Genomic DNA, 25,520 nt, shown 5'->3' on the forward strand with positions numbered 1-25,520 from the left:
TGTAATTTTGAGAAATAGTAGAAATATGTAGTCGATGTTTTTGGTATGCATGCGAAGCATGAAAAAAAAAAAAAAAACAAGAGCAGTGTGCAGAATAAGTTTACTGGGGAAATGAAATAGCTGTGAAATTCAGGGAAGAGACTTTCCTTAGTGTGACCGAGTTGAAAACAACCGAATCTGTAGAAATTTCTCATTTCATCGATTGCGATCAAAATCTTAGTTTGGATTTTTTTTTTTTTTTAAATTACAAAATTCTGTTTCAAAAGATTTTTTTTTTTTTAAAATTTCAGATAGGGCTTTCACAAACAACATCAAGATCTTCTTTGTACTCAGTGCCAGCTCCACTCGGGGGTCGGTGTCCTGCGTCTGTAGTCGTGGTTCACAACCTATTTCCGGATGGGATGTGAATGATGAACTGCGGGCCTGGATATCGGGCTGCGGGTTGGGATGGAACAGAGTTTGGAAGCTTTATATTTCGGGCCAAATTTGAGTTCTACTTTCCGTAGATGATTGGCTTGGTGATTGTATCAGTGACTGTTGATGACGAGCCCATACGGGCCCAGTAGGTTCGGTGTCACTAGTCAGTGATACATTCAACATAGCATGTAATCTCAAGGAAAGGGAACATCATACAAGAAAACACAACAATTCATCATCATTATTATTATTTTATTTTTTAAACTAAAAATGGCGACCCTTAACCAGGATTTCTGTTGTTTCAATCCTACGCGAGCGCTAAGGAAAGCAAACAATCACAGCAAAGTATTTGTAATGGGGATTATTACGACAATCGCTACATTGAATGAAACATGGTCACTTCTGAATCTATATGTGCGTGATGTTGTGGGAAACAATCTTCAATGAAAGTGGAAATGTCTGTGGGTAGCAGATCAAGTAACGAATCTCGGCATCCGAGTGAATATATATGTTGTTCAGACGAAATTGCTGGGTTTAGTGTTTATTGTGACAGCTGTTTTAGATGGGTACATGCCCAATGTTATGGTTTGTCCGAGGAACAAGTACAGGAGTTAGACAAAAGTAGTGAGCCGTGGCTATGTAAGCCCTGCCTGGCGAAACAGGCGACAGTGTTGCCACTGCCGAAATCTTCGGAAACTGAAAGTGATGAAGGCGAACGTGGAACGCGGGGTAGTCCGAACAATTCTGATAAAGAGGAAGGAAGTCGAGGAAACGTAGCTTCCGGGTCAAATGTGCAACTAACGGACTTTGCGGCCATGATGGAACGCTTCAGTCAAACTTTAACATTAACCCTAAACGAAAAATTTGAAAAAGTAGACAGTAAATTTCAGGACGTTCATAGTAACTTTCAAGCGATGAGCAAACAGGTTGATAGTAAATTCCAGGTTATGAATGAGAAATTCGATAATGTAAAATTTGAATTGTTACAAACGATAAATGAAAAAGTAGCCCATGTGAACGAAGACGTAGAGGCGGTTAGGTCGGAAGTTCGCGACTTATATACCTCTGTTGGGAACTATCAGAGTAAAATAGACGCGCTGGTAGATGCCGTTGAGGAAGGTCTCCGGTTATCGGTTGAAGCGCAAAATCGACGATGTGACGACTTGACAAAGGAGTTCTCACATCTCGAACTCAGTACCCAAAGGTCGTGTCAGGCACTTGAAGCCAGGATTCAGACGTTAGAGGGAAAAACAAACCAAAGAAAAGATAAACGGTGTGGTCGTAAGCGAGCGCGAGACTTTGTTGTCGGTGATGGAATCGAGTCTGACGGGACCGAGTCAGACATCCAAGTGGATGTACCGGTCTCTTCAGTTGGGGAGACTCGTACTATTCCCACGGTGACTGTCTCTGTCTGTCAGCCGACCAACATACACGGCACAAATGTCCTTCCCTTTGAATTGTCTTCACGAACGTTGAATTTAAACAAGTCACATATGTCCGGTGTTGAGACGATAGGTAGTCAGGCGTTGTCCAGGAGGTCGAATCCATTGTTAGTTTCGCCTCAGGTGTCAGGATTTTCCAATCCTAGTTGTCGGTTGAACCATGTGGTGTCCTCTAGTAGGGTAGCAGACATGACTCCTTCGTGTGCTGGAGTTCAGGAGGGAATATGTGGTCACGCGGTGGTATCAATGCCAGACAACTTAATTTCTGGACAAAATTACCAACACTATTCCATTTTCGGTCAAAATCAATTGGGTGCAAAGAGCCCCGTGGTTGGCCACAATTCTCCCGTGAACCCCAGTAGAAGCGAGGAAGGCATTGGTAAGCGAACTCTAAATTTAAGGCTCTCTGAATTAAATCACTTACCTACATTTTCTGGTGAGTACGGTTTGGCTAGAACATTTCTAGAAAATTTGGAACAAACCTTTAAGGTAATTTCGGCATCAGAACACGAACGTCTAACCTTGGTACCTTGTTGCTTAACAGCTGGGGCCAAGACATGGTTCCAGACTGTATGTCAAGACATAAATAGTTACGCGGATTTTGTGCGTTTGTTCCGAGAACACTATTTTTCGGCGAGAATGGAAAGGTTGCAAAAGAAGTTCATCCAGGGAATGAAATACGATCGAGCGAAGTACAGCCGATTAACGGACTTTGCGTGGAAAATAGTGGCAGAATATTATGCTGTGGCACAACACCCGGATGAAAGCGAGCTGATAGAGATAGTCTTGGATTGCTTACCAGCTGGTGACGCCAAGTTGTTGAGAGCTGTTGAGCCAAAGAACATTCAACACCTTATGGTGAAAATAGCTGAAATAGAGGGACATCCAGAGCCTAGTGAACCGGTCACGGACAAGAAGTTTAGACGCTTTCAGGTACGTCAGGCGAAAGTCGTCAAAAAGACAGAAAAGTCAGGGAAACAAGCCACCAAAGATACTTCGTCTCAGACGGAGGAAGACGGAAGCAAGAGAAAGGAAGGAAATTCCAATGGCAAAGGAGATGACCGATTTTCCGGAAATCGGGGTCGAAGAAGAAACTTAGTTCATAGGTTAAGGTTAGGTTAAGCTTGATTAGAATGTATAGTTGTAATTAGAATTGAAAGAAAAAAAAAAAGATGTTTTATCTTGTATAGTCTCTAGTAATTCAGTAGTAACAAAAAAAAAAAAAAAAAGCAACTTAAGAAGAATTCATAAGTTCAGATTTTTTTTTTTTTCTCCGAAGCTCCCGGAGGATGTTACCTTATGCTTAGCATAATGTAACATGGCCCGATGCTTTTGAACACCTTGTATGTTGGTAGAAAATTTAAATTTATTTAGAATGTTAATAGAAACTTTTATTTTATAGTAGAGTAAACCGTAGGTTGAGAATTTTGCGTAAATTCAGTAAAACAGATCATTTCAATAGATGTTAGATGAAGATTACATGATTATTAATTATATTTTATATATTTTATGCATTTATCCATGAATATATTATTATTTTAGACAAATAAGTATATATTTCGACTTTTTCAATGGTTTTCAGTTCATTTCTATTCATATTTCGGCATAGGGAATCTTCACAAGAAAGCTAAAAATTTTATTTCGTAAAATCTTCTTCAAAATTCCAAAATTAATAAAGTCAGCCATAATTTCTTCTTGGTGCATCTCTTTGTTTCGAAGTAAAATTATCTGATTGGCTAATCCACAATCACAGCTGCGGCTGAGATTTCGGTTCTCTTTGATCTTCACTCAGAAGCCTATCATCCTATGATTACGTCATAATTATCTTCCAATTGGGGATCATCTTCTCGTAACTCTTTGTCTTACGGCGTCAGCCATTTCAAGAGTCAGACGTGCAGTGTTTAGCGTCTGTGGAAAAAGTGGAATAATTTGTAATCACGTGAAAATTGTGTCAAATTCTTCGTTTTGGCGAATATTGGAAGAGATAACTGTACGACGTTTGGTGTTTCAACAAAATGTTAATCCGGAAATAAGACAATTGTGAAGTAATTTCGCATAACATAACGGATACTAGCCTGTAGCTATCCAGTGGTATGGAATGAGCTCCTTAGCAAATTTTGCGTTCTCGGTCCACCAGAGAACCTAAGAGAAGAAAGAGGAGACGGTGGAAGAGAGAGAAAGAATATTGAGTAGTGGTGCAGACACGAGGAAGAAGAAGTCAAGCCACGCTCGATGGCTTTTCTGGAAAGGTGCTGAAGGAGTTTCCAAAAACCTATTTTTGAGACCACGTATCACGAGTTTCCCAGGAACCTCGGGTGGAAGTTATCAGGACTTTTCTTTTGTTGTTTAAAATATCCGTTTAATCTTGGTGTAAGAAGAGGATGTCAAGTAAGTAAGGAACAGTGAAAGTGAAACTCAGGTATTTGGATTCAAATTTTTCCTTGTTCTGGCAAACTATCATGAGTGAATATATTTTCTGGTGTTTGTGTAATACTCGTAATATGAAGCACTAAATTCGTAAAGTTTCCCTCAACGCCGCACGCATGTAGATTTAGGCAATGTGACATCGTGTTTTCATTCGATGGGGGGGAAAGAAAGCTAGAATCTCAGCACAGAGCGATTGTCGTAATCTCAAGAAAATGTGTGTACCACACACACATTTTCCCCAGTGATGAAAGATGTTTTGGATTCCCCAAAAATCTAGAAATTATTCAGTTTCGGTAATTCTGCTCAAAATTCAACCTTTATTCATTTTGGCATGTTTTCTTTGGTTTGACGTAGAATGATTATGAATGTTGCAGATGTAAACAAGTGTCAGTTTCACGGCTATTGTTTAGTGCAAGGGTACATGCATCTTGCATACCGATAATCGAAAACGTTCATCAATAGGTTAAACCTACGTACTATTTTAGAAAACTGATACCCATCAAGTTATAGAATTACAAGGTTGATAATGACTAGTAAATATTTTTCCTTCTTTTTAAGAAATTGAATATATTCTGAACGACACGAATGCAAAACTAACCACTGCGTCTTCGGTAGAAGTGTGGTAGCGAAAATAAAATATAAATGCAAGTTAAGTATGGTGCTTTAGGAAATGTATGTGTGATTTTTTTTTTTTTTTAATATATATACTTGTTTAGGTTAAGTTAGTTTAGTTAGATTAGGGCTTTAGGTTTAAGTTGTGTGAATATATTATATGCATGTCTTGCCTGTGCTAGATTGTCATGTGGGTCCGAGCTGACAAGAGGTCGCGAAGAGCGTAAATCCTCTACGCCGGCCACGATCTCGATGCACAGAAGAGTGTAAGCACCAAGGAATATATGTAAACAAAAGGCAAATTAAGCTAACCACAATCTGTAGGCAGTGAATTTATTATTTTCGGTAGTGTTTTGTATTTTCTATTGTATTCTTTTGTTTGTTTTGCGTGTCGAATACCATGGAAATGCTCTAGAAGGCAAGAATATTCAATGAATATCAAAGAATATGAATATTTCGAGAATATAAACAAAAGTAAATAATGTTTTTGGCTTTGAAAGTATAGAAATCGATTTTATTAAATTTTATTTTGATGGGTATGTCAGTTCAATGTAAATATTTTCCTGTTAACGAATATTTTGTGCTACATTCATGAATATTTTGAAAGAAAATAAAACTTACTAGCCGTGAATGCATCTTTCTTTTTGAATACGAAATCTAATTAGCTTGTAATTTTGAGAAATAGTAGAAATATGTAGTCGATGTTTTTGGTATGCATGCGAAGCATGAAAAAAAAAAAAAAACAAGAGCAGTGTGCAGAATAAGTTTACTGGGGAAATGAAATAGCTGTGAAATTCAGGGAAGAGACTTTCCTTAGTGTGACCGAGTTGAAAACAACCGAATCTGTAGAAATTTCTCATTTCATCGATTGCGATCAAAATCTTAGTTTGGATTTTTTTTTTTTTTTTTAAATTACAAAATTCTGTTTCAAAAGATTTTTTTTTTTTTAAAATTTCAGATAGGGCTTTCACAAACAACATCAAGATCTTCTTTGTACTCAGTGCCAGCTCCACTCGGGGGTCGGTGTCCTGCGTCTGTAGTCGTGGTTCACAACCTATTTCCGGATGGGATGTGAATGATGAACTGCGGGCCTGGATATCGGGCTGCGGGTTGGGATGGAACAGAGTTTGGAAGCTTTATATTTCGGGCCAAATTTGAGTTCTACTTTCCGTAGATGATTGGCTTGGTGATTGTATCAGTGACTGTTGATGACGAGCCCATACGGGCCCAGTAGGTTCGGTGTCACTAGTCAGTGATACATTCAACATAGCATGTAATCTCAAGGAAAGGGAACATCATACAAGAAAACACACAACAAATTCATTTTATTATTATTTTTATTATGCTTAGTAAAAAATAAGATAAAAATAACACTCATTTGCCCTTGTACGTAATATATAATGTATAAAATATTATTTACTTGCGATACGAAACATAGCTGAGCGAGCGAATGGGGTTAGAAGCCCCGAAGGGCTCATTTTGTTCCACCTTGACTCCCATAATAATATCACGTAACAATGCGCCACACTCGGGTGGTGCGACTTCGATGTAAATCAACCCTTACTCGCTTCCTTGTGACCAACTTAAAACAGTTGGGGAGGGTAGAGCGTTAAAAAATAACATGCTTTCTCGTTTGATATTGTACTTTCTTTCAGTTCGTTCATTGTTTTGTTTTGTTCTTCAAATAGCAGAGAACAAACTTCGTTTCTTGGAACTTGATTTGTAAGGATCACATATGATTAAGTTACTCCTCACTAACGGCGATAACAAAGAAAAAACTTCAGACTACAAGTTGACAAGGCTGACACGCTTATTCATGACATTATGTCTGCTTCTCACTCGTAAAAAAAAATTGTGACATGGATTACACATGTAGTGAAAAATCCCATATATGTTGTCAATTTCGACAAAAATTCCCTTTATCCCATCTCGAATAATTAATGTCAAAAATCCCACAAAAAGGGATTCTTTCCACGGATTAGCAGCTAAGCCTTCTCTATCACTTATGCCGCCATTTTGCGTACAGCGCTGCTAGTATGCAATTTCAGAAGTGGCTAGTTCTTAGTGTTGCCAAAATGAAACTTGGGAAGTTTACCTTTCGTGTTAAATCGGTAATTTCACACTAAGGAAATAACAGAGGAGAGTGCAATTGAAGGGAAAGTTCGACAGATATGCTTCTCTCGCTAACATTATTTAATATCTATCTAGAAGAGATAGTGAAAAACAGCCTACAAAATGAATAATGCGTTTCCATAGGAGGTGGAATGATTAGGTTATACAGTTTACAGATGACATAGTGCTTGTTGCAGAATCTAAAAAGAGAATCAATAAGATGTTAGAAAACCTGAACAAGGGCTGTGAAAAATATAGGATTAAAATAAATGTTTGAAAGACAAAAGTCATGTTGATTTGAACGAATCGGAAGGGGGGAGGGGTCAAATATACAAATAGGAGAGGAGAAAATAGAACATGTGACTAGTTTTCGATACCTGGGTAGTATTATTATTAATGATATAAAGTCTGAACGTGAAATAAAAGCAAAGATAGGAATGGCGAAAGAAGCCTTTAGGAGGAAGAAAATTCTATTTTGTGGGACCGTGAATAAAGAGTTGAGGTAAAGACTCGTAAAATCTTTGTGTGCAGTATAGTATTGTATGGGATAGAAAAATAAACATTACGCAAAAATGATGAAAATCAATTGGAAGCTTTCGAAATATGGATGTGGAGAAAAATGGAGAGAAGGGAAAAGCTGGGCCGAGCGGGAAGCAAATCAGAGAAATTTAGAGATGATGAGGAAGAAAATAACAATTTTAGATATTATTAAGAAGAGGAAGAGAAACTTGTTGGAACACTGGCTAAGAAGAAACTATATCATGAGGAACGTGCTAGAAGGTATGCTGGCAAGAAAGAAAGGGAGAGGGCGAAGGAGGTTACAATTGATGGTCGATATCAAAAGAGAAAAATCGTACGTGAAGACGAAGAGATTAGCGGAAGACCGTGGAAACTTCTTAGTTGTGAGTGACCTGCCAATAATGGCAGAATATCTATATTATGATGATGAGTCACAGCTATCTTTTATTTTTGTACCACTCATTTTGAATCCCCCTGTTATTATTTGTTCAGCGTGCAATGAACACTAAGAAAGTAGAATGTTCCAAAGCTAGTGAGTGAGTCCAAAACTACTGTGCTGACACTACTATATATAAGACAGAGAGAGTAGAATGCAGCTGTGAAGAGAGAAAGTTGAGCGTCTGAAGTCAGGAGGAGTAGGAAGCGTCTCTATTTCTTTCGTTCCTTACCTGTTGTTCGTCAGCTGAGTAGTCAAGCAACAAGTCTTCGAGTCTAGAAGTCGTGAGAGCAGTAATCGTCGATCATGTCTTCTTTGGGTCAGCACATTCTTCATCTAGCACGGTTCTCACCTGAAACAACAAGAAAATAACAACAATTAACTTCAATTATTTAACATTAACCAAGAAATCAATTCTTAATTAAGGTAGAACATTTCTATTTAAAGTGTGTCCCTGCTGGTGCTGCTGTCGATGTGCGTTTTCCTATATCGCCCTCGAAAGAGAAGGGAAAAGTTGAGGTGGACGAGATCCTTCAATAATTGGATGCGGACAGTTTTTTTTTTTCAAAGCAAAGGGGATATTTCCTCCGAAGGAGGTCGGCCGGGATAAGGCTGAAGAATGTTTCACATTTTTCCGAGGGCACACTTGAAATAGAAAAGTTACTAGTGTCTAGTTTTTCTTAGATCAAAAATCCTTTATAAACTAACAAGCTTAATTTCATTACATGGTAATAAGTGTAATATGTAACTTGTTTTTGTTTTACATGATTTCTTAGCATTGGATAAGTATCTATTTTTAATAAAAAGGTATAGCAGTGGCGTAGCGCAGCCGAAATTTTTGGAGGAGTACGATTTTGAAAAATGGACCACTATCAAAAATTTACTATCAATTTCTGAAAAAATTGTTGGGTTTCAGAAAGAAAACTAACGAGGCAAATATTAATTCATGCTCTAAATCTACACAATGCTCTTATTCTACAGTAAGACTAAATAATGTTGTACATGAAACTTAGGAAATCTACAACACATTTTCAGTTCAATGTATCACCAGCACAAAAATAAGCAAGCATTTTTTTTAAAAAAAAAATAGTGAGGTTAACATAATTGATACATTAAAGAAAATGTATTAAAATGATCTCAAGTTGTAATGCATTGTTATGTTTGGTTAATAAGTAATTTGTCATCGTCTTATTTATTTACTTAATGAACTTCCAATTTATATCGGAATTATAACAGACAAGACGGCCATGGACTGTATTTAAAAAGGTACAATTTCAGCATTGATTACTTCAATAATAACAATAATAAAACATGGAGAAAATTTAGTGAGAATAATCGACCACAGAACTTCATCCTGGGACCTCGTGACTGCTAAGCAAGACTGTTAACTACTAAGCTACATCCTTTAGAAACTATTATAATTAAATGAGTACCTATTAAGAATGTTTATCTTAATTACGAAACGAAATGAAATTTCTCGTTTAATGTCCCGAGGTTAGAGACCAAAGGAAATTAATGATAAATGATAATGATGAAATAACTGGGAGAATGATAATGTGGGATGAAACGGAGGAACCCTCAGATAATCCACGGACACGATGTTGTCTTCCACAAACTCATTTGCTCGGAGGTCGAACCAAAGACCCACAATACCCTAGCTAAGCGCTCTACCATTGAGCCCACGTGCAATCTTAATTATATGAGTATTTTTGTGTATCGAATGGAAGCTAAAAATGTTACGAAAATTCAAAGAGGAGGTACCCACTGGTAAACATTTCTTCATTAATTCATTTATTAAAAAATATTCATTTATTTATTTATTTTGGTAAACAACAGGGAAATGCCTAATTTTCAGGGCCCGGATCTTGTTGACAAGTCAACTTTTTTCTGTTACGCATAGAACAAGGCAAGTTGAAATAAAAACGTTATTCATCAATTCTAGGTTCTAAAAATATATATTTTTAGAGTCAACATTTGGTCACTTTTTGCCGTTTTGAAGGTTTAGGTCATTTTTTAATATTTTAAGGTAACTTTTAGGTCACTTATGGTCTTTTTATTCTTTTTCTTCAACATAAAGACATCTTAAAATGAACACTGTCTACGGATTTGAAAAACACGAAGTTAAATAATCTCTTTTTCTGCTTCCTGACTATTGGGGTGGAAAAAATGCATTCCTAACAAGCTAATGAATACTAACCTGTAGCTCGTTGATGAGGGGTGGGGGTTGGTAGGTGGTGAAACGGATGTGTTTGGGTTGTTGACCACATAAGATATAATCAGGTGAATAACTAAAAATAAATTGGAAGGCGTTCAAAGATTTTAAACTTTTTATTCTCGTGTATACAGTCTACACTTGCGAATTTTGATTCCTAGTTTCAAACTTGTACTGAACTTGTACTTCCTAGTTTCAACTCGCGAGTGAATTGACACTTTCAGTACTTACAATACAGTACAATGGACTGATCATTGAACACAACATTTGATCAATGGGCTGCAGCTAACTAAAACAAAACTTTTGAAAATGACAGAAATTATATTTAAAATCTAATAGATATTCAAAAAAATGTCCATGTTTAACGAAGTAAAAGTTTTTTTTAAAAAAAGTTTAATGTCAATTTTTGTGAATTTTAGGGTCATTTTACAGGAATTTTAGTGTCATTTTATAGGTCAGTTTTTAGAAAAGTTTAGGTTAACAAGATCCGGGCCCTGCTAATTATGGTTTTCCATCATGGTATGATAATACACTTTAAAATACATACAGCAGAACATACAGTTTATTTATTTAGAAAGAAAATTTTGTCTACAACTAAAAATGTCTATTTCTGGGTGCCCTTGTGATATCTTATTATACAACCAACACATTTTTCTAACAGGCGAAACATTCAATGCATTAGTCCTTTGCGCTGAGAGATGGAATGGAATATGCCATTATAGAGTATCGTCGCTCTGTGTGGAACGTGAAATTTTATTTCTGATAAATATTCTGAATCTATTCCATAATATGAAATACTTGTGCTGTAAGTAAAAAATTAACATTATTCAGATACCTTTAAAAAATTATACCTTAAAAAGTCGGGAAACTTCTATTCCAACGTTAAATAATCTGAATTTTTACAGTGAGGTATTTTACAATTTGGAAAGCCAGATTTTCATCACAATGTAATTTTTTAAAGTATCCACAGGGAAAAAAGTATGAAGTTTATGTTTCCCAATAAAATCTTTATAAAACACTTTTGATGGCAAGTGTTTATTTACAAATTGGTCCTAACAACTTAACTCAAGCATTACGCATAAACGCACGCCCAAAGGCTTGATTACACTTCCGTAAAATTAAAGTGTTTTTATAACAGAACTCAATTTATCACAAGCACCACGGATGGAATGCTATGCAACCCCCACAATCCAGGGGAGCGAGAAGATAGGAATTTTTTAGACACATTTTGGCATCACTTTCTGGGTTCAGTTGAAGCCCAGAAACGATCGAATGTCCACGAGAAACCATTAAGACTTTCACTACCAGACTTTAATACGAAATAAACTAACACGTTAGGCGGAATAGAATGCGCTGTTAAAAAAAAAAAAAATAAATCTTAAATTTGAGAAACCGCACCGAGACAATATCTGTGCACCGAGACAATATTTTCTTAGAAATGAGATTTGGCAATTCTCATTCATAAAAAAAGCAACAGTGTGGTGTCTCGTTTCCCTTTATACAACTTCCTCTACTTTTCTTCATTTCTCATTAATGAGAATTTCAAACTCTTATTTCTAAGAAAAGATCTTGATGCACAGATAAAAACCAGTTTTTCAGATTTAACAAAGTATTTTCAACAGTGTGGTTTCATCAGGGGCGGATCCAGGGGAGGAGCGATCGGGGCTATCGCCCCCCCCCCTCAGAAGAGGAAACTTCCATATTTTATATATAAATAAAACTCATCGCAGAGTTTGCAGATCTTAAAAGTAGCCATAAGTAGCAGTATTACAAACCACCGCCCCCACAGAAGTCATCCTGGATCCGCCCCTGGGTTGCATCCTCCACAATGGTTTTCGTCATCTTCAATATGTGTGTCCAGAATTATTATTATGTAGCTTTGTCTCAAGTTAATCTATTACCTTTATTCAAATATTTAATCTAGGGTTGGACTACTAGAAACACTCTAATAGTATTAAAATTATTCGAACATTCATTACTCGAACATTTTTATACTATTATTCAAATATTCCTTTTTAATATTCGAACGATTATTCTTTATCGGATTAATTGTTCGAATAATTATTCATTATCCGAATGCTGTAAGAATAATTATTCATTATCCGAATACTGTTCGAATAATTATTCATTATCCGAATGCTGTAAGAATAATTATTCATTATCCGAATACTGTTCGAATACCTATTCATTATCCAAATACTGTTCGTACAGTTTTTCATTATCCGAATACTGTTCGAGTACTTATTCATTACCCGAATACTGTTCGAATAATTACTCATTATTCAAATACTGTTCGAACAATTGTTCGAATATTAAAATAATGAATAATTGAAGAATCCATTACTCAAATATTCGAATACTGTTCGAATAATTACTCATTAGGTATCTTAATCATGTTCCAATAATTATTCATTATCCGAATTTGTTCGAACAAATTGTTCGATTAATAAATATTGTTCAGATATTCAAATAACAAATAACTGAAGAATCCATTACTCAGACATTCGAATTTTAACAGCACTAGTAGAAACCATATCACTTACGAGTTTCCTTCAACCTATACTACAACTGTTTTCTTCTTGTTTTAAAGCCAATTAAATACTATGTCCAATTATACAACTCTTGATTGGGTCAGATGTAACAGTTTTAGCATGATTCCCATTATCGATATTTCTGGTTTTGATTTAGAAACGTGGCAAGAAGTTGAAATTAAAGTTTGCACTGAAATATTCACAGAACTTTTTTTACATACAAGTCTTCAAGCGTATGTAGGAATTCGTCATGTCTTATTCGAAGACTAAAGATTTCTCTTATCTTTTTTTTTTTCAGAATCCAGACAAGAAGCTGGTACTTCACAGTATCAGATCAGATAATTGACCTTCAGCGTCGAGTGAGGAAAGGGAATCCCTATTGCATGTAGCAAGAAGGAAAAGAAAGAGTCTTTACGGGATTGACTAGATGTTGGATTGTCTGTGCACGAGGCATCACCAGCGACCCACATTCTTCACTGCCCTTCACGGGAATCCAGCGGAACGCACGTGATGCCAGCAGACGCCTGGCGAAGACATCCGTTACTTGGATGAAACAGGACAATGACAACACTGCTCTCGAATCTAACAAGCCGGTTCTCCCACAGTCAAGCAGATGAGATTGCAATAAGCCTACTGACATACTCTTCGATATTGCAATCCAGCAGCCTACAGTACAAGTTTGGCATTGAACAGGAAGGAATCATGCAACTAAAGAAAAGTTTCAAGTTTCTTATACTGAGGGTAGATTTCATTAAAGCTGTTCTTTAAATTAACGATACGTTCCCCCACGCACACTTAAGGCCACCACGTTCCCTTTCGGTATACATTTTCCCAGGTTTGAACCCTGTTGGTAATACAAGACGACTGAAATACATTAAAGAAGCAGTTGTGAGGATTTCATTTTAAGTTTCTCTTCTCTATAACGACGAAAAAGAAAATTTACCCAATGATGCAACTAGAAAATTCAACGCATGAGCGAGCGGATGAAGGTGTTAATTGGAGAAAATTAAAATCTTTAGTAAGTTCACTTCTCAAGCTGGTATTTAAATCCTTACTTCCCTAGTGGTAATATTTAAATAATGCTTTGGTAGTAATAATTTTAAAGCTTCTATTTAAAGAGCAAATAAAACCCTATATACAGATGGCAGAGCAATGCCGTTTTTTTTTTTTTTTTTTTTTTTAAGGCGGGTACGTATTCGGGATCTCGATCCATAAGATAGGTCAGAGGATGGGCAAACTATTTTAGGAGAGGACCAAAGAAAAATCTTTAATACAGGCCAATACAATTTACTAAAAGCAACAATGGTACATATTTTTAGAAAGTACTTGTGATATGGCTCTATTAATGATCTAAATTTATCATAATTATATTGGACTGCAATACACTGAATCAAAAGTAAAGTTAAATACTCATCTGTCAGTCTGTTTCTAATGCAACTCTTTCGAAGTAATCGTATTTTTCTCTTTATTCGCCAGATTAACAATCATGCTGCAGGCCGGAAACAGCCTTTCAAGGGAAGTTTGCCCATTACTGCCGTAGCATTTAAATGACCCGCCAGTATTACCATAGCGCTACTATGATTATGATGATAATTGTGCGTATTACGTACAACACAATGAGACTTGATATTTTATTAAGTTATAACTGTTTACACTTCTTTCGTGCTCCACAGTTTAGCAGCCGAAAACAACTCGTAAATAGAAAATATACAACAAAATGCGCGTAGACTCTTGGTCGCACTGTAAAAAAAAAAAAAAAATAAATAAAATAAAAATAAATAAATAAAATAAAATAAAAAAATAAATAAATAAATAAAACACCATTTAAACACTTTTAGTACAGATGTTGAGGGGAAAATTGATCAAATTGTGTTTGCAAAGTGTGCTTTGCGTGTTCAAAAGCGTTCATTCTCCTAAAACAGTATTTAGTATGAAATGTTAAAAACTCATGTTCTCGGCAAACAGTTCGAAAACAAAGTAATGACATATTTTGCAAATACATCTGGGACATAGCTTCGAAAACATATTATCTAAAAGGGGTAAATATGTGTAGTCTGGAGGTGTTCAAAGAGTGTCGGTTTCGTGTTACGTGTCCTACTGTGTCTAAAAGTAGTTCATGTATTTTTTTTTTTTTTTACAGTGTGAGAAACATTTGGAGAAATTGCTTTTTTGTAGAGCAAAAACAGTAGTATTTTGATTAAATTGGGTTAGCACAAGTTAGAGTCTCATGACAATAAGCAATAGGATCAGTATTACAGTTGATTAGAAATATTGAACATTGTAAATCTGTCAACATGACGAATTCACTGTTTTCACCGCAGTAGTTTTCTATACTAATATACAGTGGCGTATTTAGGATTAGGATTTTTTTTTGGGGGGGGCTATGCCAACATGTGAGCAAGCACTTATATTTTCCCTTAGAAATGGTAAGAAGGATTATTGTTGTAAGTGGAATTTCGGAGCGGGTGGCTTGAGCCCGATAACCACCGCCCTAAATACGGCACCATCTGTGTGTGCCTGTCATCAAACTTTCGCATAGAAAGAAGGCCAACACATTTGATATACAGATATACCTTCACCACATCTAATTGCTTACGAAACTTTTTTCTTTTCGATTTTCGACTCAAAAGGGTTATTGGAGGAGGAAGGTTCAAAAAATATAATTATCCCAGGAACCCTTGAAGTTAGACAACCCACAATACGCCACTGTGTTGGAAGTTGCATCCTGTTTAGTGCAATGAGAAAAGCTGCAACTTCTGCTAGTATTTCAATATTTATTTCAGTCCTATATAGAAGGTCCAAAGAAAAAGAATAAAGACTACAAGCCACCAAACTAAACTATTTTAGTTCCATTTTTAAAATTTGAGTCTTGCCACACTGTAGAGGTATAAAAGAAATATTAGCAAAATTATAATAGGCAATTTCGAAAAAATTGGGAGAAAATTCACCTCATTAGTAACATACTCCAAAATAATATTTTCTTGGTTTCTTTCTTTCTTCTTTTTTTTCGAAGGGATCTGATTACGCCATTCTTAGAATGAGAAGTTAAATAGGCTTAGTTATGAAATATGAATATTTCAAACAAATTAATTAAATTTAATCATAAAAGCCTTTTTCTGAGTCTCTTAGAGAAATACATTAAACCTGTTAATTATCTGAAGACAAACAAATCATATAAATATCTCAGGTTTTAAAGAAAATATTTATGATATTTCAATAACATCTTTTCTGTCTTATTTGAGAAAATTTTCCGAAACCCGGTACTTCTTCAGGACCTTTCCATGAGAAATGAACACGCTTTATAGGCTATTATTAACAAAATGACGTAATAACCGGCAATAATTCCGATATGCCAAAATCATCAATGCTAGTGTAGCCAAATCTTGTTTTAACCGTTTTCAAGAAATTCGTCCGAACAAAATTCATGTCACCAGTAAACTAACAAACAAACCCCTTTTGGATTTTTTGCAAGAGAATCGCTTAATATATCATATTGCAGTATTATTAGGAAAATAATCTTACTTATTTATGAAATTTTGAACAAAATCGCCTGAGTCTTTTTTGAGAAGATTGTGTGAGGAAAAAAAAATGAATTACTTAAGTCATCCTTTCAGTATTTTTCCTTTACGAACCAATGATTCCACAACATACGGTTATAAGATAATAAAACATAAACAAAATCATTAGAGTCATTTTTGAGAAAAAATGCTATTTTTTATTTTTACCCTTACTTTTGGATATAAAGAGGAAACTTAACCCTTTCTTCCAAGGGACAATCTCATAAAAAAAAAAAATATTTAATTTTAAATTTGGCCTCGTTGCATTGCTACAATACAACTTGTCTTCAAGAGACCCTTTAACAACTTGTCTTCAAGAGACCCTTAAACGGAAATATTTCACGGTACCATGAATTTACTGGCGAAAATTGTATTAAATTCTCTTCCTTAAACGGAAACTGTATTACACAGACAGCAGCACAAATCAAAATAAGCCTCTTAACGGAAAATTTTCAATTTCGGAGTTAGGAAGTTTGCCGATACAGTGATGTGAACACAGAAGCAAACACGACGGGTATACATGCTTTAGTCGAAATTATACGGAAAATATGAAAGGAGAAAAGAAGGTGGAGGAAGAAGGGAAATAAGGCATTGTGTTGGAAGGAGACTGTAGACTAAAGACTTATCAAGATTCTGTCAAAAGTTTAAAGGAACTACAACACTTACTTTGCGTTGAAATGACACTGATATGCTTAGCGTAGTTTCTCAGGATAAAGTGTTTGTGGAAAGTTGGGCAGACAAGCAATGATGAGTACAGAAAATCCTCCTTGACAATTGGAAAAATTAAGTTAACGTGCATACAGTATTTTTTTCTGTTCATTGTAATTTTTTGCGGACATTAATTCGTAATAGAAATAAATACTGTAAACTGACTAAGTAAGTACACCATCTTATTTTATGTCAGTATGTCCATTATATTCATGCACTTTTTTTTTTTTTGCATAGATCTACTTTCATTAACCGGAAACTCATATTTAACGGATTTTTTTTGTGAGTCTCGTTTGATTCCGCTAGAGACTGTAGCATGGTTTTGAACTGTGGCGGAATCTGTCTTCAACATTGGAGGGGACATTAAGACCATTCCCATAATTTTTTAAGCAGTGTTCAAAATATTTATGAAGTTGAAAAACAATGCTGTGGAGGATCAGGGGAGCATAGTTGCCTTCAACATTAGGAAGCTGCCAGATTTGAGGCTTATTGTGAGAGGACATCAATTGTGGCAATCGGACACAAATCATCGCAATTCTCCCCCCCCCTCCAAGAAATACAAATTTCAAATCGAATTATTGGGGGGACAGTCCCACAGTTCCAAAGATTGGAGGGGACATATCCCCCGGGATTTGCACCAGTGATCTCTAATATCTTGCATATACGGACAGGCAAACAGATGCTGATAAAACAGTGAAGTAGGTATTCAGAAGATATTTTTACTTCATGTAGAGATCATAAAACGTGTATATATATATATATATATATATATATATATATATATATATATATATATATATATATATATATATATATATATATATATATATATATATATATTAAAAATTGGAATTTGACTTTTATTTTCACGGTTACAAGACTTTCTAGCCCTCTTATTGTCGCTCGAAATCTTTCTTCTTCCTTTGATGAAAGAAGTCAAGTAGTCAGACGAGAGTAATTACTGGATGATTGAATTAATCATGGAAAATAATCATCAAAAACATTGGACGAAACGTATTTTTTTATAGTTTTTCCCAACGTACTGAGAGGTTAACGCCCTGTTTAGAACAACACCCAACGTTTCGGGATTTTTCTCTTTTTATTTATTTTTTTCTTTCATTTTCTCAGGATTCGACGTGAACCACTGGAGATGAAGGGGAAAGTAACAGGTGAAAGTATGCAGAATGAATATCGCACGTACAGAAGTCAATGAATGCTTTAATAATAACAATAACAAAAAAAGTTTTTATATTGTCTCCCATCTGAATATTATTTCCCATTCGTACATTCTTAAGATTTGAACACCCGATTTCACCATTGGTATATCTGTCTTTGTAATTGTCTGTAAGCTTTAATAAAGACGATCTCTTTTTCTTTCTTTCTTTCTGTATGATTAAGATATGTCGCAAAGTTAATTAACGAAAACAATTTTTCGTGTCAAAGGCTTCTTAAATGCCATTTTGGAACTCGTGAATACTGTCCTGTTTTAAATGTGAATGACACCAAAGGTTTTAAGTGGTATCTTACGGGTCTGATATGGTTGAGTTGCTACACCTCAGTGGGAATGGTTTCTTCATACGAGTAATATGCTTCATCTCTGAGGCATTTAGACAGTTAACAATCACCAGAGAGAAAGACAGAGATCTCACTGCGTCACGTGTCGTTTTCTTTTTTTCTTTTTTAAATAATAACTTACACATCCTTGTACTCCTTTCACTACATAAAAATAAATGCATTTAATGTTAATTTTTAGCACTTCAGGTACGTGCATTATCCTAAAATATGAGCAACTATTAAGAAAGAATACATATTAAGATACATATATGCATCAAGTACTATGCTGCCATTTAGTTACGATTGTAGTTTATAGTACCTGAACCTGCGCTCTCTACATAGCGCATCATTCACAAATGAGTATGAAGAGTATGAATCTCCTTGTCACTCCTCACAACATCTGTACATGTCCCTTTTTACACACAAGTGAAAGATGTCTTGATTTTTAAAAAAATCAGCAAGGGGTATCATAAAGGTGAGATTTTTTTTTTTTTTTTTTTAATATCTCACACCGTCTGCAAGATTTGAGCCTATTTAAGGTTGAGTTTCTGATTCATGTATGATCAGTGTTTTCTTTTCTCCTGCATGCAATATATAATACCAAATGCATTACACACACAATTAATTATAATGTCAGTGATGTATGATGTTCATTGGGCAAAACATTCCAAACAGTAAAGACTGAAGAAACGGTTATCCTTCGATTTTCATAATCATTTGACCATGAAACAAACGCCAGAGATATATACAATTGTGTGGTATTGGAATGTATAACCCGTAGGATATGACGCTTTTTTAAAAAATCAACACTTTCAGTGTACCCCTAAAAATGTAATAAAGAAATAACTGCAATTTTTAAATACTTAGTTAGAACTGATAATCTACAGAAAACTTGTAATCGACCAGCCAAAACAGCATCTTTCTAGAGTCTATGGTTCCCGAGAACTCACTGTCGAAAAGATAGGCCACAAACATATAAGCGTCTACAATCATATAAATTTTTCTAGCATTTTAATATATAGATCCTTAACTTATGTCTACATTGATGCTGGAAATGCGTGGAAGAGACAGACAATTTTATTGTATTTTTTAATAATGCGTAGGGGGCGCAGTGGCTCGGTGTAGAGCGTTCACTGCTGGTGTATGGGGTCTTTGATTTAATCCCAACTTCCACCAAGTGAGCTTTGTGGTTGAGAAACACGTATTTGACGAGGTTTTCCGCTAATCTCTCACTTTCTTTATTCCATCATTTCATTCATTTTCATCATCAACTTCTACGCACAATAATCGTGGGATGTACGATTGGAAGATTTCATGTTATTTACATTTGCATACTAATTCTCATAACTCTGCTCTTAAAGTGTGTTCATGTGCTCAACCGCGCATTCTCAATTTATTTAGTTGCTAAAGGGAAGAATATAGGAACAAATTCAAACGCTTAATTTCACAATGGATAAAAGAAATGACAAATGAAGAACGTGAAATGAAATGAAATCTTTCAGTTTAACGTCCCATGATTATGTCCTTCAGGCTAAGGTAGACGGATGATTAAGGCAAGCGAATGATAGAAGAAGAATCGATGGAATGAGAATGTAAGAGGAAACAGGAGTACCCCGAGAAGACTGACACGATGTTGTCCACCACAAACTTACTTAGCCGGGATCGAACCATGGACTCCACATACCAGAAGTAAGCGCTCTGCCACTGAGCCACCATGACCCCTCCCCCAATGAACAACTTGAAACAATATTACTGAATCCGGTTTAAATCAATCTATTAAACAGTTGACTTGAAGAAGCTACTTCAAACACAAGAATTTGCTTATATGAGCCTTTATCTCAAAGCTCATTTAGATAGCAAGTTATGGTGCCCGGGACAGGAAGGTACGACTTCTGGAATCCGAACTCCTATCATCCCTGAAATATTGGGTAAATTGGGCAGATAGTGGTATAATGGGAACTCTGGACTTCGCCAATTTCCTAGAGATAATTATGGTTTCTCTTTTATTTCCTATTTTATCCTGTTAAATAGTGATTTAAGTGTATTGCATTTACGCCATGCGTGAATTTACACTAAAGTTGAGTGATCATTTATTTTGTTACATTGTTTGCCTAACTTTGTGCATTTGGAAATCTAATATACTCTTGTAATTTTTACTACACTTCCATACAAGGATAGCAAGGTATAATATTTACATTTGTACCGCCAAGCGAATTTCAATCTTACGAATCAAATCAATTCGAGGATGGCAAAACATGCTATGCCAATTTTATGGCTATTTTCTTCCTTTCACTTTGGTAGTTGCATCCTCGTTGATCACAATGAGATATATGATATATATAACTAGTAAAAGATGAGAGGATGCGGCTAAACGGCATAAGACCTAAACTCATTAAACCTAAAATTCATTTGGTGACACAAGACCTAAACGGCAGTAAACCTAAATATTTATTGTGGCGCTACCATCGCGTCCATGCCAAGAACACAGTCAACCTCTTTTAGATACTGTTCCATATTACAGAAACAAATTATAGCGTAAGTCTTACAAGTAATTTGTATACAAGTGTATATTCAGTCGTTCTGAAATAAAAAAAAATTAAAAAAGCAAAGCCTCTTGTCCTTTCTTGCTCTTTGCATTATAGCATTTGTATGGTGACAAAGTTTTAACTGCCTGTCAAATGTGATTTTCAGGTACTTCATAATATCTGTTTTATTTATTTATTTCCACACCACTGACCACATATTTACTAATTTAATATTGTGTTTTAGTTACGTACCCATAAATTTTGTTTTCTTTGTGCTGATTTGAAGTAAATTATTTGTAGATATATAGTTATTATTTCAAGTTCTTCTGTACCAAATAGTTGTCATACTCGTTATTATTAATATAATAACAGTTTTAGTATTACTAATATTGCTGTTACCGTTGGAATTAACTACACTTGTAACACTTGTAACCAGTGATGACTTCAGATTGTAGTGCAGGAAAATTCTCCTCCAGAGTAGGGTCTATATCTCCAATTTTGCTCAACTTGGGTTACCACTATTTTCGCAGTATGGCTTTCACTGCTCGTCAATGAAAGTTCCACTACTCCCCACCCTAAGAAAATCTGGAATTATCATTGCCTGTAACAATTGTAACTAACTACTAACATTAGCAACTAACCTAACGTACACTGTGCCAAACTAAACAAAAATATCAAGAAACATTAGTGTGACGCCTACCCTATCTCTATATATGAAAGAGGAAGTCCTGATTGAATGACTAATCAACTCTTGGACCAATCGACATCTAAGTTTCTATCTTAGGTGGTTTGGTATTGTCAATACAGAAAATACCTTTTCCTCCACTATAATCATCAGTGCTCCCTGTCTGTTGATAAAATAAAATTCTGGTATTCTCACCTACGAAAAAGAAAAAATGAAAATGAAATCTTTGAGTTTTACGTCCCACGGTTATGCCGGTTAGGCTAAAGGAGACGGTAATGATGAGTGATGAATGAAAATGGTGGAATGAAGAAAGTGGGAGGACCCCGAGAAGACCCACGCACACGGTGTTTGTCCACCACAAAGTTCACTTGGCTGGGGCTGGGATCGAACCCGGGACCCCAAGCACCAGAGGTGAACGCTCTACCACTGAGCCACCGCGGCCCCCTACGAAAAAGAAGAATATTATGCTTTTTTAAAAAATGAAAAATCATCCAGACATTTCTAAGAAGAAAAATCATGCAGACATTTCTTTTTGTACTGTGAAGTTGGAGGAAATTTAGTGGGAGAAAGTTTTAAAATAGACGATGCCTCTGATTGTTGTTCCCCACAGTTTGGAATATATTACCCTTTCAGTAATACCCAAACTATGTAAGTTCAACGACCTCAGGCACAGCAGGAGTTTCATCCAAAACTTCGAAGAAGAATACACTGGTGATTGGGCAGAAAACTAAAGAAACAAGGCAACGGGATTTTAAAATAAAAGAAAATGTTGATGCAAATAAAGGTCTGAAAAGTTATTCTATGAGATCGTATAGCAAAAACAAACCAAATTTTAAGTGTTATAAGCAGGGACCTTACCTGGTGGATCCGAGTTCCTGTTCCCTTATTACATTTATTTAATAGAGAACAGAGGCGCACCAGGTCCACCAGGTCCGGACCCCTCCCCCTCCTAAAACTTCGTAACTTATCATACATTTGTTCACGTTCTCAATAAGACTATACTTGTTTAGCAGCAAAATAATTGATGTAGCATGAAAATTTGATCTTACACTTCATCTGTGCTCTTTCTCTTATAAAAACAATTTAGTTCTATCATTTTTTTCCCTGAAAATATAGCTGAAAGTATTTTACAATTACTTATTGTCTTTTTGGGTGCAGAATAATACCCGTTCAGTACTACATAGACGTAGTATTTTGTAGTATGGGGACCCCCGCCTTAAAAGCTTGGACTCCTGAAAACAAAAAATTCTGGATGCGTACCTGATAGACAATCCAAACAAAATTTCAGTGCTTGACATAGATCGGTCAAAATATTACATAGCCCTTAATATTACTTGATGCAAAGTATTTTAAGATACGTTATGAGGAAAGAACTTGAAGATCTAACGCAAAGAATTACGTGAAAAAAACTTATTCTAGTTTTGTCAAAGGTCGTTTTCAAACCTGTGATAAAAAGTTAAACGTTGCTGTTGAATTTCGTCATAGTGAAGAACTTAACGAGGCTATATTTAAGTTTCAGTTTCACCTCAATAAGTGACATGATTCATACACAGCATCAAATTATAGATTCACCAATTAATTGGGGCTTCTGAAAAGAAAAAGAAAGCTTTTAAACTATAGCATATCGTTTCGTTCAACTCAATTAGTATATATCTTCTCCTTGGACAAGTTCTTTTTTCGTTATAACGCTAACGCTAATAATATTAATAAACAACTTAACAATTCTATTGTTTGGAAGAATGTTAAAGCTATATTAGAATGCAAGGTCAGAGTACATAGAAGTCCACTGCAATAATAATAATAATAATAATAATAATAATAATAATAATAATAATAATAATAATAATAATAATAATAATAATAATAATAATAATAATAATAATACCCGCTAACATTTATAACCGGATACTTATGTCCCTTATCATGTTTTCCGGGTTTTACAAGTGAAAAAGGAGCACATGCCATCACCAGGAAAGTAGTTTGTATAGCCTTGTTTAAAATAATATTTCACAATTTATTTCTGGCTGATTTCAGAAACTATTCAAATCGGATAATTAGATCATGTTTCCGAAATGAAAAAAATAAAATGAAATCTTTTCCTGAACTTTACTATACCTGTAAGAAAAGCAGGTCTCGGGGCACGGTGGCTCAGTGATAGAGCGCTTATCTCTGGTATGCGTGGTCCCTTGTTCGATCCTCGACCAAGTAAGTTTGTGATAGAAAATATCATGTTAGTGAGTTTTCTCGGGGTACTCCCCTTTCCTCCCACATTCTCATTGCATGAATTCTTCCATCATCATTCACTTGCCTTGATCATCCTTCTCTTTTAGCTTAGAGGACATAAAAGCGGGACGTTAAATTGACACATTTCATTCCATTTCATTTGAAAGAAAAGTGATTAATAGCAAAATGAAAATAAACAATAAGAGCCAGAACGATACAATGAAGTTGGCAGTAAAAGAAAATGGATGATCACTATTTTGTTAAACTCTAATTCTGAGCCACTCTACCCGCACTGAACTTTATAAAATGAAGCTAGAGTGTTCCGATTAAAAGATGGAAATAGTTATTAGTGTTCTCAATTAGTCCCTAATGATCATCACGATTAGGCAGTGGTAACTCTTCTTATTGGATTGGTAAAGTAATACAAGTGGCCTTGGTTAGTACAATCTGCAGTGAGCCACTGATTGAAGAAGGTGCAGTACGTGATAGCTCGCATGTGGATAATACACGTGAATGAGTATCGTCCGTTGAGGGTAGACCAAATTACAATACGTCAATTTACACTTCCTCAAAGCACCAACCAGCAGGCGACAGGAGGTATAAAGTCTAGCCTCTGCAATCTATATTATCTCCGAACAAGATTTGTAGCACTGCTATACGGAAAAGGACACGACACATCTGAAAATACATCATTAGGCCCATAAGGACATGTTCTGTTTTATATCCAGACTATAAATGCAATATTTAGAACGAAACGCTATTAACTTAGAAAAACCTAAAATAACTACCAATCTTTATTCAAGAATTATACACTAAGATCCACCTTCAAATGAAATGAAATTAAATCTTTAAATTTGCGTTCCACGGTTATGTCAGCTAAGAAAGAGGAGACGATGATGATGAGAAATGAACGAAATGGCGGAATGAAGAAAGTGGGAGGAAACGAGAGAACCCCCGAGAAAACAGACACACACGGTGTTTGTTCACCACAAAGCTCACTTAGCGCGGGTTGGGATCGAACCAAGGAGCCCATGCACCAGAAACGAACGCTCTACCACTGTAGGATTTACCTTACACTGATGTTATATCTTGAAATTAGATTTAACAAGAACAAGCAAAGTGTGTGGGGAAAGAATAGTACCTCAATAGTAGACTCTCACCTCCGATGCGATGCGTTCTTGGTTCGATCGCAGGAAAAATAAGTTTGTGATATAAAAAATCTTGTCAATGAGTTTTTTTCGGGATTCTCCGGTTTCGTCCAACATTATCATTCAGAATTGTTTCATTAGCATTCACCTTTAACCTCAACGGCATAATCGTGGGGCGTAAAACTATAAATTTCATTCGGAAGCAAATATATTTTCCCAAAACAATTACAATAATGAAGATAAAATTTCCACATTAACTTCCAAAATGATATTAGAAGACAGTCTATCAATATATACCTAAATAATTTTTTTTTTTTAAGTTTTAAAGTATTATCAAAACATATTAACAGCCTCCAAAACCGGGTAGCATGTTCTTTCTAGTAATCCATCCTTTGTATGTGTTATTTGCGTT

The 25,520-nt window shown here is 35.5% G+C and overlaps 1 protein-coding gene across 2 annotated transcripts in view; it reads right to left on the minus strand.

The window, feature by feature from the left end:
* Positions 1–25,520, minus strand: part of Ptr (patched domain-containing protein) — a 437,818-nt gene that overhangs the window by 236,870 nt on the left and 175,428 nt on the right. Inside the window, exon 2 of one of the 2 annotated variants that reach the window (XM_081740392.1) lies at positions 8,198–8,317. The exons of the other annotated variant lie outside the window; for it this stretch is intronic. The gene's annotated coding sequence lies outside the window, so the exon portion shown is untranslated. The remainder of the gene's footprint in view (positions 1–8,197; positions 8,318–25,520) is intronic. 2 annotated transcript variants of the gene reach the window in all.

The sequence above is a fragment of the Thermobia domestica genome, chromosome 15 (assembly GCF_964235325.1).
Source record: "Thermobia domestica chromosome 15, izTheDome1.hap1.1, whole genome shotgun sequence".
Lineage (NCBI taxonomy): Eukaryota > Metazoa > Arthropoda > Insecta > Zygentoma > Lepismatidae > Thermobia > Thermobia domestica.